Here is a 12480-nt window from a genome sequence, read left to right as displayed (position 1 = left end):
ATAGATAGATAGATAGATAGATAGATAGATAGATAGATAGATAGATATAGATATATCTCTCTCCACTATCTGGATTGTGGCAATGGACAAGTAATATATCAAAACTTCTATAATTGCATGTACTTTATTGCATGTCAATAATATCTTAATGAAAATAAGGCCCCAAGGTAAAATAAATATTTTGCATTGTCAATTTAGAACTGCCAAGTTACAAACTTATATCACGAAAGTGATTTACAGAATTTTGTGAAACAAAATTTTACTCTGGATTAAAATTTCAAGTATACTTGATTTTACTATTAATATAAGCCTTATGTTACTATTAGTATACTTATGTGAAGTGCTATCACTAGTATTTTAAAAGTTATCACTAACCTAATTCTTTATTATTATTATTAATTTGGTTTATAAAATCTAAAAGTCTGGGATAACAGTTGTAAAGTCAAAGAATCCTCTAGAGCTTATTTGAGGAAACTGGCTGGCAAGGGATCCTGTTTTCCCACTTAATACACTGCTGCTCTTCAGAACTAGAGGCATTTACTCTGCGTTGTGGTGCAGTCCAGTGCAGGCCTTGCTCTCAGCTGAGGTCACATCACCCCCTTCATTCCTTTTTCCATCTGTTGCTACCACAGCCCTGAATATAACACACCATATTACAATCATTATGCACCTCTTTCTACCCTCTTGACTGGGGTGCCTAAAGGTGAGTCTTTTACTTTATTTTTACCTTCCTTCGCATGATCTATAGGATCTAGCATGTCGCCTGACATGTGGAGAATACAAAACAGATGTTATTGTACCAACAAACATGTGAGGAAATATTCTACTCACCCACACGTGGATAAGGATCTGCTGCTGTGTGCTCTTACTATGAGATGCTTCACTACAAGTCACCTTATAGTTTTCAAGAATTGCGGAGCTGGTACAAGGCAGGGACAGTCACTTTTCTTAATATCACTGGCCAATAAAGTCTGGGGTACAGATGGGGATGAGTGGCGTTAGCATCCTGATACCACTGGCGGACGCATCCCCTCCGGGCTATTTGTCAATTTTACATCCATGCAGGTGGTTTCTTCTGTAAGCAGTTGATGCTGATTTTGTTTTTACTGTTTTGAGTTATGATCACTCAATATGGCAATGATTCTGCAGGGGCTGAAGAGGGGCGTATAGGAAAATCTTCTGTGATTGGTGCGAGCAATGAATAGTTTGTGTTGGCAGTTCTGGGAATCTCTCTTCATCCTTTCCTTAGTCTATTGAGAATCTACATACCTCTTCATCAAACACTTTTGTGGAGTAAGAGCACAAAGTAAAATAGAATGGTTTTCATTCTCAAAGGACCCCAAAATGATCATGGTGTTGTAAAGAAAATCACCAAACACACATACTGAATTCACACTACTCTTCTTTGGAAACCTAAACCAACACCATAAATCACTTATTTCCACAGTATGATTTCCCTAAAGATCCCCCCCTGTATTAAGGCATTTTGGGAGGGGGGAGAAAATATACTGGAAATTGATCTTTTGACAAATTCACACTGCAAATATTTATGAAGCTATTGGGCTTCTCATATACTACCTTTTATTCTCTTGAGACTTTACTGGAGTCTAGAAAATTCATTTGAACTTTAAATTATTGTCTAAATAAATATTGTTTTCTAAGTACTGCAATCTTCAGCATGATGGGCAAACAGTAGCTAATGAAACCTGGTACCAGCATAGAAAGCTGTAACCAGGATAACTGGCATCAAGCCCTGGCAGCTCATACATTATCTGCTGAGGTTGTGCTGACAGCTTAATGTAGTTTAGACTGCCAGACAAACGTAGCAACAATGAAACATATAAACCTGTGTTTACATTTAAACATATGTGGAAGTTCATACGTGCAGCTAATATATTGTTCCCAATTTTATAAAGAGGTTATAAAATATTTAGTAAAACATGACTTCATGTCAATTACGATGTACACATAAATGAAGCATCTCCTAGCAGCCATTATAGCCTCTGAATAAAGACTTGTGACAGTATATCTAATATGCATGCACAAGGAGTTGAAGCTGGTAATAGGCTAAAAAACAATCAGTTCATGATTTTTATATCCACAGATTATCCCAAAGTGTGATTGGTATTACTTCCTCACTAACTCTTAGATGACAGAACTCATACATCCCCCAAATCCTCACAAAGTAAAGGGCAAGAGGAAATAGTATATTTAAAAAGCCTTAAATTATCATAAAAATATTATTTTTGAATATATTTAATAATGTGTTTCTTGTGGGGCACCTGGGTGGCTCAGTCGTTAAGCGCCTGCCTTCAGCTCAGGTCATGATCTCAGGGTCCTGGGATTGAGACCGGCATCGGGCTCCCTGCTCCGCGGGAAGCCTGCTTCTCCCTCCCCCACTCCCCCTGCTTGTGTTCCCGCTCTCCCTGTGTCTCTCTCTGTCAAATAAATAAAATCTTTTAAAAAAAAAAATAAATAATAATGTGTTTCTTGTATCTCCACATTATTGCCTCATGAAAAACTTTTTTTTCAGCTGTCATGTTTTCCTAGGGTTACGAGGTCATCAAAGCTCATCATTGCTTGGCACCCATGTTTTGGGACACAGATCTAGCCAAAGCTGAGCCAGCACTTGGCCATTTTTGCACAGATTGGCTTATATATAACCAGCCAAGTAATGATGTATTCACTGAGTACCAGGTGTTGGCGATGAAAATGGGTGCAACCAGAAATTAGTGACAGCACTGTCCAACTTGAGGTTACTTACATATATTTTGGTTTGGGAATGGTTTCTCACTCAGTAATGTGAGCCTACGTAATTGCTGGTTTTCTGATTTATAGGGGGTGGGAGGTAGGAAGAAGATTCCATGGCAGTAATAGAACAAACAGAAGTTGCCTGATATACCTCAGCATGGTCTGAGTAGATTGACCCAACTGAACTGGAAAGTATAATGAAAATAACACTCGTCAGTCCTCTCCTACAGGGCCTCGAGGTATACCAGCTAGCTGGCCGGGATTGAGTCAGGTGACCAGGGAAAGAAAACTATGTTCATGACATTGGGCCCCAATGCAGAAAGTCACAGGGACATTGCACAAAATCCACAAGTTATAAATTATAGCTGGTTAGGTTGAATGGCTTGGATAAAGCCTCTAGCAGTCCAGAATAGTTAGCAACAGAACCCCAGACACCTGGTTTTTATACTTACTGTTCTAAGTGGAAAGTTGTAGTATATACCCCTGAGTAACATAAAATTAATGTTTTCCTAGCCTTCTACTGCAGTGAAGAAATAAATTTTTTGCAGAAGTCACTATAATTAATGAGGACATAGATCTATATATATAAGGAGAATAACTACATGCAATTTAATGCACCGACAGATAGAATGGGATATGTCTATGAAATAGAACACATTGTGTTATATGTGATAGTCGCCTAGGTCTCAGTTTATTAGATATTTCATTGTATGTGTTTGCTGTAGTTCATGAACTTAAATTGAAGCCTACTGTTTTATATGTACAGAGTTAGACGAGGTTGTTGAGATTTATGGGTCATTTCAGTTGTGAGCTACCTGCTGATAGGAGTACAATGTCAGGGGCACATTTTGTGGTTGGGTTGTTTTCAGTGTGACTTCCTGTTGAAGCATGATGATTTAGATGCTTTCTCCACGTTCATTATAAACAACTTTTTTTCTCCCCAGCAAATTTTATAACCTAACCATAAACATCTCATCTAGGCTGATGCTTGATATATGAGATCCTGGGCAGAAGACATTCTAGGGGAGGTTGTTTTTCATACTGATAATTTTCCCTTCAAACATACTCTCTAATGCTGAATAGTATTGTTAACTATGTAAACATACAAGTATTGAAATATATTAGTATATTAAAATAACCTTCTTAAATGTATAACAAATTGAAAGATTAGCTAAGAATCTGCTATCCTTCATATAATTAAACGAATATTACTTACACCAAGTACATATACATTTATTAAGAGGAGCTATAGATCAGAAAAAAGAAATTAAAGACACAAATAAGATTCCACAAGTTTAGGGCACCACTAGTATTTATAATATTATTTTCATTCAGTTGACCACATTTTGGCAAATTAGCCGAAAAGAAAATAAACATGGTCTAAAATGAACTACCCACTGCTAGCTTGAGAAAGCACTCTTTGAATCCTCCACTGAAGGTCAGATAACCAGACTGGGATTGGGGTTATGTTCACCGTTGACGTGGGGAGGTCTTTTACTGAACAGCACAGCTGGGCATTGCCTGTGCTCCAGTACAGCACCAGGGGACCTCTGGTTCCAAAAGGAGGGTCACAAGGTGTTTGTGTGTTGTGTTCTTGTCTCTAGAACTAGGCATTTTATGTGTTATTTCTAACCTAATAACATCACTCACCTACTTAAAATCATTCACGGGCCACTCTTTCCCTTCTAGCTGCAGCCGACCATCCCTGGAGAGGTGCACGATCTTTCTGATCTAGCCTCTGGCCACTGCTGCAACCTGGTCTTCTGCCCTGGTCCCCCAGGAGTCTCTGCCTCTCATACACAACTTCCGAAATGCACTCCTCTAGGCTGGTGTCCATGAGATGATACTGCCCTTTTGGGTCAGTTTTCTTTATTTTGAATACTTTATTTAAAAGGAGTGCATGCCCTGTGTAACAATTCAAACAAGAAATAAAGAAAATAAATGAATAGTTTTCTCCTTTCTCCCAGTTTCAATCTCCCAGAATGGTTAATGTGAACTTTTTTCTGTGTATTTCTCTATAAATTTTTCTAAACTCACTTAATTTTTTAAAATTTATTATTTTTTGAAAGATTTATTTTTTTAATTTGAGAGAGAGAGAGAGAGAGAGTGAGCACAGGGGGAGGGGCAGAGGGAAAGAATCTCAAGCAGACTCTATGCTGAACGCTGAGACCAAGGATCTCATGACCTTGAGATCATGACCTGAGTCAAAACCAAGAGTCGGATGCTGAACTATTTTTACTGTCTTTTAATTATTTCTCTTAAAATGCTAATAGTACTATATTTTATCAAACTTTTCTCACATAATAGCAGTTCTTCTAACATATTTAAGATCAATACATGCAGAGACCATTCATTTTAATATCTGCATACTAATCCATAACATAAATATTGAGGAAATCCACTTCTGGTGGTTTCCATTTTTTTTTTCCTTCGAACTGTGCTGAAGTAAAATCCTCATAAATAAATTATAAACTAGTACTGTTATTTTTGTGAGACAAAATAACCAAATAAAATAACATGTATGTTTAACATTTTTATCCAAACTGCTATGATTTCCCAAAGGGGTTAAGACATTCCCCACCTGCTCACACGATCTCATGTAACACACACTCAAGAGCAGTGGACCCTTCCCTTTTGGAAATGGCAGGTCATCATTGCTCTTAATTTGCATTTCTCTGACCACCTGTAAAGTCGGGCATCTTTTCACGTTATTAACCTTTTGCATTTTCCTTTCCTAGATTGACCATCTCATGTTCTTTTGTATTGAATTGGATGGTTTGCTGTTTTGTGAAGTAAATGGCAGAAATATTTTTAAAGAGTAGGTATATTAACGGTTTGTCTACAAGATATTGTATAAACGTTTTTGTCTTTTTATATTACAGGAATTTTTGAAATACAGAGCATTTTCCTTTATATAAGGAAAGACTGACTCAGTTGGTATCTTTCCAAAGAAGCTCTCCCCACCACTCCCATTACAATTGCTATGAATTTTCAGGGTTTTTTTTTTTAAGATTTTATTTATTTCTTTGACAGAGAGAGAGCAGGAGAGCATAAACAGGGGAGAGAGGCAGAGATAGAGGAAGAAGCAGGCTTCCCGCCGAGCAGGGAGCCGGATGCAGGACTTGATCCCAGGACCCTGGGATCATGACCTAGCCGAAGGCAATCGCTTGACCAATTGAGCCACCCAGGTGCCCGTCCAGTTTTGTTTTTTTTTTTTTTTTCCCCTTTCACTATTGTATTAAACTTTTTGTTGTTGTTTTTGTGTTTGTTGCACTCCTTTTAAATAAAGTATTCAAAATAAAGAAAACTGACCCAAAAGGACAGTATCATCTCATGGACACCAGCCTAGAGGAGTGCATTTCGGAAGTTGTGTTTGAGAGGCAGAGACTCCTGGGGGACCAGGGCAGAAGACCAGGTTGCAGCAGTGGCCAGAGGCTAGATCAGAAAGATCGTGCACCTCTCCAGGGATGGTCGGCTGCAGCTAGAAGGGAAAGAGTGGCCCGTGAATGATTTTATCGGGAATCTTTTCTGCAGCTAGAAGGGAAAGAGTGGCCTGTGAATGACTTATCGGGAATCTTTTCTGCAGTTATGGCCAATCATTTATTCACTTCTACTATTGGCTATTCAGTTGTGCCCACATCATTTATTAAATAGCCTATCCTTGTTTCACTGAATAAAAATGCCATATATACTTACAGATATTTCTAGGTTCTGATTCACTGGCCTATTTATGTATTTCTATGCAAATACCGTATTTCCTTGGCTATAATATAATATAATATAATATAATATAATACTTCTAATGGTGTAATAATTGTAACACCTGCTAGGGTGTTCCTCTTACTTTCATTATTCAAAAATGCAAATTCTCACATATTTAGTTTTCATGTGATTTTTTTTTTTTTTTAACAATCTTTGTGTTCAATCTCCCTCTCTCCCACCAAAACAATTCCACCTAGGATTCCAATATGACTGGTGCCAAAATTATATGTAAATCCTAGGACTTGTATGTAATTGATAATGACCCCTTACATTCAAGATACTTGGCCTCTTCATTTACTGAAGTGTCTACTTGTAAATACTTATAATAGGTCCTTTGCCTTTCTTGCTGAATAAATATACCAGTATTTTATATTTTTTGTCAATATTAGGAAAGAGATTATTTTTCTATTTCCATTTCAAACTGAATTTTGCTAATATGAAGAAAAACAATTAATTTTTTTACTGTATACTTTGTAGCCAGCTAATTAGCAAAAATTTCTCATTAATTTTCATAACTTTTAATTGAATCTCTTGGGTTTATTAGGTATGCCATCATGTCATCTGGAAACAAGGATAAATTTGTCACCTTTTTTAACGTTGATGATAGGTGTTCTATTTTCTTTTCTTATTCAGCCATGGATAATATGAGTACTAGTGAGCATTTTCATTTAGTGCCTGATTATTATTGCTATTTTGACAAATGACTTTATTATATTTATGGTAGCTGACTTTTATCATATTTAATGTAGCTGAGTTTTCTTTTTATTTTCATAGGATTTTATTAAAAATGGCTTCTAAGTTTGACTAAGTGGTTTGGGTTTACCACTGACAAAATCACATATACCTCCTTTAAGTTTTGAATAGAAGGAATTAAATTGATGAATTTATTAAGGTTGAGTGATCCCTGCAGTTTGAAATACCCTATTCTCACCTTACTTATTATAGTTACCACTGCCTGGAAATATATCACATTCATTTGTTTATTCTCTTTTCCCCATTCTAGAATGTATGTACTATGACAATTTTGTTTGCTGCTGTATCCTCACCACCTAGAATAGTATCTGGCACAGAGATGATAATACATTTTTGATAAATAAGTAAACAGATGTTCTAGATACATTCATATTTTAATATTTTGCTGGACTTAATTTGTCAAAAATTTATTCTAAAGCTTTGTGTCATTATTCATGAGTAAATTGGTATATAGTTTTACTTTCCGGTAGCTTTATTGGCTTTTTAAATTAAACATATGCTAGTATCTTCGTGTGAATTTGGATGTTGTTTTATATTATATTATTCTGATTTGCATTTATTTGGGTAGTTTACAAATTGCTGTAGCTCACAGAAGATCTTTTATGTTATGTTTTTGATTTTTCTTTCTTTTTTCTCTGTTTATGATTTACATATTAATGTCCTCACTCACATTCATGGCTGTGATCTTTTCCCTCATACTGCCCATTTTATTAATAGGTCTTCTCGGCCTTTGGTCTCAGAGCAGTATGTGTTTTTTTGTTTGTTTGTCTTTCAGTTCTTAATTAAGTTTTAAAATTCTTAAATTATATTCTCAAATTTCGTCTAAATCTGAAACACTTCATTGTGTCCTAGTTATATTTCCTTTTAAAATTCTTATATTATATTCTCAAATTTCATCTAAATCTGATTGAAACACTTTATTGTGTCCTAGTTATATTTCCTTAAGAATTTTCTTCAGATCAAAGAAAATAAATTCTTCCTACAGGCATAACTGACCACTCCCACAGCTCCCAGCAACCAATTGCAGCATTTATGGGGAGGAGGGCCTCTGCCTGGTCACACCTAGCAATGGCATATAACCACCTGGGGGACTTTCCCCTCACACACAAACCATTCACAGATGCCATCTCTGAGAATGTTTTAAATTTTGTAATGACAATCCTGATTAAGAAGAAGAGCTCTTTTCACTATCATTTCTTCATAATCTCTATTTCATTAGCTTGCTTATGTCTTTTTCTTTTTTTTACATGTCTCTTTTCTACCAGATTATGTAGTCTCAGGGATGAACTTGTCTTCTATCTTTGTCCCTCCAACATCACATACATTTCTCAAAAAAAAAAAAAAAAAATTGGGATAGATGGCTGTTATCTTAGTGGCACTCTCATGACTCAAAAGATTTGATGTTCCTCCCTTATTATTTCACTGACTATGAAAGACAGGATATTAATCTATTTGACTCTCAAATTGACCAGGCAGTGGGAAATATACATATATATTTATTTATAAAATATACATGCACATACCCACCTATATATAGTCCATAAATAAAATGGCTAGTTGGGTTTTTATTTCTTCTATTTGTAATTGGTTACACTGGCATGGAAAAAAAATACTTAGTGTTATACTTAATGTTGAGAAACTAGAAGCTTTCCCAGTAAACTCAGATACAAGCCAAGGATCTCTTACTACTCCTCTTCAACATCACACTGGAAGAGCTTGTTCATGCAGTCAGGCAAGAAAAGGAAATAAACGTATACAGATTGAAAAAGAAGAAATAAAACTATCTTTGCTCAGAGATAGCATGATAATCTATGCAGAAAATCTGAAATAATCAGCAAAAAAACCCCTCCTTTTTCAAGTTTTATAACAACCTTATTCATAATTGTTTATAGCAGCTTTATTCATAACAGAGTAATTATTCATAATCCCCAAACTTGGAAGCAACTAATATATCCTAGTAGGTAAATGGATAGATAAACTGTGGTTACATCCAGATACTGGAATATTATTCAGGCTAAAAATAAGTGAGCTATCAAGCCATGAAAAGACATGAAGGAAATTTAAATGCATGTTTCTAACACCAATCTGAGAAGCCTACATACTATACGATTCCAATGATATGGCATTCAGGAAAAGGCAAACTATGGATACCTTAAAAAGATCAATGATTTCCAGAGGATTTGGGGAGGGAATGAACTGTCAGAACACAGAGGATTTTTAGGACAGTGAAAATCTCTGTGATACCATAATAGATATATGTCATTGTACATTTGTCCAAACCAAACCTATATTATGGATATAGAGTATAAAATACCAAGAATGCACGCTAATGTGAAGTATGGGCTGGGTGGTGATGATGTGTGAATGTCGGTTCCTCAGCTCTAACAATTGTCCCACTCTGGTGGGGGATGTTGAGCATAGGGGAACCTGAGCATGGGTGGGTTTGGGAGTGTATGAGTACTCTCCATACCTTCTCCTCAATTTTGCTGTGAACCCAAAATTCTTCTAAAAAATTGTCTTAAGAAAGAACAAAACAAAACAAAAAACACTCCTGGGGCACTTGGGTGGCTAAGTCGGTGAAGCATCTGCCTTCGGCTCAGGTCGTGGTCCTGGGGTCCTGGGATTGAGTCCGGCATCAGGTTTCCCGCTCAGCAGAGAGTCTGCTTCTCCCTCTCGCTCTGCCCCAACTCCTGCATCTTCTGTCTCTCACTGTCTCTCCCATTCTGTCTCTCTTTCACTCTCACATAAATAAATAAAATCTGAAAAACAAAAAAACAAAACAAAAAAGCAACCCACTCCTTGTTACCATTTATTTCCTAATTTTATTCATCTTAGTTTTCCTGGATATACACAGTTCCTAGGTAAATTTACAAATTGTACTTTATTTCCCTCCTTTTCTAATGAGGAAATAAAATAGAGAATGTGAGAAACTATTAAAGCACATAAAGCACTTGCCTTTGCCCGGATTGGGCTCGAGTGGAGTGTTTATAGTTGTGTGTGCTGCCTGCAATAAAGAAAACGGGGATAAAAAGAAGCTTTAAATTCTACTTGCCAAAGAAACAAGGACTTTTGAGGGGAAAAAGTTTAGATTTCAAGTCTAAAGTCATTTCAAATGTTTTAAAGCTAGGATTTTTTTTATTGTTCAATATTTCTCTTTGCTTATAGCCGAAACCAAGTTATATTATCATTTTGTGAATTACTGCTACCGAAAGGTAGGTTTCTCTTGCACTTCCCATGCCCAGCCCGGACACTTTAAAGCTGAGTTGCATTTCTCAGCCTCTGGCTGCTAGAGAAAAGTGACAGCATCATTCTGCCACCCCTTGATCCAGGGAGTGGGGGCTGTTTTCCAAATAAGCAGCAGAGTAGCCTGAACAACAAGAGCAATAAAAGTTAAAGAGGAAGGTGCAGAGGAGCCAAAGGTAGAGGAAAGAACACTTCATTCCCAGGAACAAAAAAGGCTGAGATGCAGCATTTCCTGTCAGCCTATTTCCCCTCAGCGTGTCCCCACACCAGGGAGAGTCCTTTCCACTTTCATTTTTTTTTTCTTTTTAATTTTAATTCCAATGCACTTAACATGCAGTGTTATATTAGTTTCAGGTGTACAATACAGGGATTCAACAATTCTATACATCACTCAGTACTCATCCTGGTAAGTGTCCTCTTAACCCCTTTACCTATTTCACCCAACCTCCCACCCACCTCCCCTCTGGTGACCATCAGTGTGTTCTCTAGAGTTAAGAGTCTATTTTTTTTCTTTGTTTCTTTATTTTGTTTCTTAAATTCCATATATGAGTAAAATCCTATGGCCTTTGTCTTTCTCTGACTGACTTACTTTGTTTAGCATTATTACACTGTTTAGTTCCATCCATGCTGTTGAAAATGGCAAGATTTCTTCTTTTTATGACTGAATAATATTCATATATATATATATATATACACACACATATATGTATACACACACACCACATATATACCTAAATATATATATATATATACACATCTTCTTTATCCATTCATCTATTGATGGACATTTAGGCTGCTTCCATGTCTAGGCTACTGGAAATAATGCTGCAATAGACATAGGGGTGCATATAATTTTTTGAATTAGTGTTTTCATAATCTTTGGGTAAATACCCATTACTGGATCTAATGATAATTCTATTTTTAATTTTTTGAGGAACCTCCATACTGTTTTCCACAGTGGCTGCACCAGTTTGCATTCCCACCAACGGCGCACAAGGGTTCCTTTTTCTCCACATCCTCGCCAACACTTGTTGATTCTTGTGTTGTTGATTTTAGCCATTCTGACAGGTGTGAGGTGATTATCTTGTTGTACTTTTGATTTGCATTTCCCTGATGGTAAGTGATGTTCATGTGTCTGTTGGCTGTCTGCATGTCTTGTTTGGAGAAACGTCTGTTCATGTCTTTTGCTATTTTTAAATTGGATTATTAAGCATTTTTTGGTGTTGAGTTGTTTAAGTTCTTTATATATTTTAGATACTAACCCTTTATCAGCTATGTCATTTGCAGATATCTTCTCCATTCAGTAGGTTGCCTTTTGGTTTTGTTGACTGTTTCCTTTGCTGAGCAGAGGCTTTTTATTTTGATATAGTCCCAATAGTTTATTTTTGCTTTTGTTTCCCTTGCCTCAGTAGACATATCTAGAAAAATGTTGATACAGCTGGTGTTGAAGAAATTACTGCCTGTGCTTTCTTCTAGGATTTTTATGATTTCAGGTATCACATTTAGATCTTTATTCCATTTTGAGTTTATTTTTGTGTATAGTGTAAAAAGTGGTCCAGTTTCATTCTTTTGCATGTAGCCATACAATTTTCCCAACACCATTTTTTGAAGAGACTGTCTTTTTCCCGTTGCATATTCTTGCCTCCTTTGTTAAAGATAATTGACCATACAATTGTGGGTTTATTTCTGGGCTTTATATTCTGTTCCATTAATCTATGTGTCTATTTTTGTGCAAGTACCATACTGTTTTGATTACCACGGCTTTGTAGTATATCTTGATATCTGGGGTTGTGATACCTCCAATTTTGTTCTTTTTCAAGATTGCTTTGGCTATTCGGGGTCTTTTGTGGTTCCATATAAATTTTAAGATTATTCTAGTTCTGTGAAAAATGCTGTCAGTATTTTGATAGGATTGTATTGAATCTATGGATTGCTTTGGGTAGTATGGACATTTTAACAATATTTGTTCTT

General features: G+C 36.2%; 1 protein-coding gene across 3 annotated transcripts in view; it reads left to right on the top strand.

Annotated features, from left to right (window-relative positions):
- The window catches only part of LOC118001822 (E3 ubiquitin-protein ligase parkin), a 1265989-nt gene that overhangs the window by 675225 nt on the left and 578284 nt on the right, over window positions 1–12480 (top strand). The gene's annotated exons all lie outside the window — the stretch shown is intronic.

Source organism: Mirounga leonina, unplaced genomic scaffold, assembly GCF_011800145.1.
Source record: "Mirounga leonina isolate KUSES-001 unplaced genomic scaffold, KU_Mleo_1.0 Mir_54, whole genome shotgun sequence".
Classification (NCBI taxonomy): domain Eukaryota; kingdom Metazoa; phylum Chordata; class Mammalia; order Carnivora; family Phocidae; genus Mirounga; species Mirounga leonina.
Note: the sequence above shows the minus strand (reverse complement) of the source record. Positions and strands in the feature narration are given on the sequence as shown.